The sequence below is a fragment of the Ambystoma mexicanum genome, chromosome 6p (assembly GCF_040938575.1).
Source record: "Ambystoma mexicanum isolate Mex_15411 chromosome 6p, UKY_AmexF1_1, whole genome shotgun sequence".
Lineage (NCBI taxonomy): Eukaryota > Metazoa > Chordata > Amphibia > Caudata > Ambystomatidae > Ambystoma > Ambystoma mexicanum.
Genome location: NC_090935.1, coordinates 1030266402 through 1030267372, shown reverse-complemented (window position 1 = coordinate 1030267372; position 971 = coordinate 1030266402). Strand labels below are relative to the sequence as shown.

General features: G+C 61.4%; 1 non-coding gene across 1 annotated transcript; it reads left to right on the top strand.

Moving 5' to 3' along the window:
• Positions 1–260: 260 nt before the first annotated feature.
• LOC138512545 (5.8S ribosomal RNA) lies at positions 261–411 on the top strand. The gene has a single exon (XR_011281350.1). It is a non-coding gene; the product is annotated as a 5.8S ribosomal RNA (ribosomal RNA).
• The last annotated feature ends 560 nt before the right edge of the window (positions 412–971 follow it).

Below are 971 nucleotides of genomic sequence, written 5' to 3'. Positions count from 1 at the left end.
AGCCCCCCCTCCCAAAAGGGAAGCGGAAGGGGTCGGGGAAGGATGAGTGGATCGGGCCGTGTGGGCAGGTGGCGGAGCGGCCTACCTCCATCCCCCTGGGAAGCGCTGTGCTGCTGCAGCTGGCGGTCAGGCTGAGCACAATGGTTTCGGCCGAGCTAGACAGGGAGCTGGGCTGTCCTGCCACAGCCAGCGCTGCCTCCCCCAACCTCTCCTGCACCAGCAGGGTCAGGCTGACGTCTAGGACAAAAAAAGTTGCCTGTGGCTATTGGCGGTGGATCACTCGACTCGTGCATCGATGAAGAACGCAGCTAGCTGCGAGAATTAGTGTGAATTGCAGGCCACATTGATCAACACTTCGAACGCACCATGTGGCCCTGGGTTTTTCCCGGGACTACGCCTGTCTGAGGGTCGCTTCTACATCAATCGCCCCGGGGTTCACTCCCAGGGGCGTGGCTGGGGCTGTCGCAGGGACCCCATTCCATTCATCCCCCTAAGGTCAGACCCCGATCAGCACCGTCGCTGGATCCTTGGATCTGGTGCGCAAGCTCATTGCCGACGCGTCCTGGTTTCCCCAGTTTCCCCACCTCATGCTGGTTTCGGGAGGGCCGGGTGGCCGACGCGCCCCGGATGTGGTGGCGGCGGCAGCAGGCTTTAAAAAAGCCTGGCGCACCTTCACCCTACCCCGGGGCACCTTTGGCTGTCTTTGGTGTCCCACGGTGTCCCACGGCTGCCGGCGCAGGATGACCATGGAGCACGGACCTCGTGACCATGTGGGCTTCGGTCACAGATTGGGACAGAATACACCCGCCAAGGGCTGGGGCAACCCCCCATACGGGTCCGAGGCCAGCTGCCCTGAGCTTTGTGCTCCCCGACCACGGCCTCAGATCAGACATGGTGACCTGCTGAATTTAAGCATATTACTAAGCAGAGGAAAAGGAACTAACCAAGATTCCCTCAGTAACGGCCAGTGA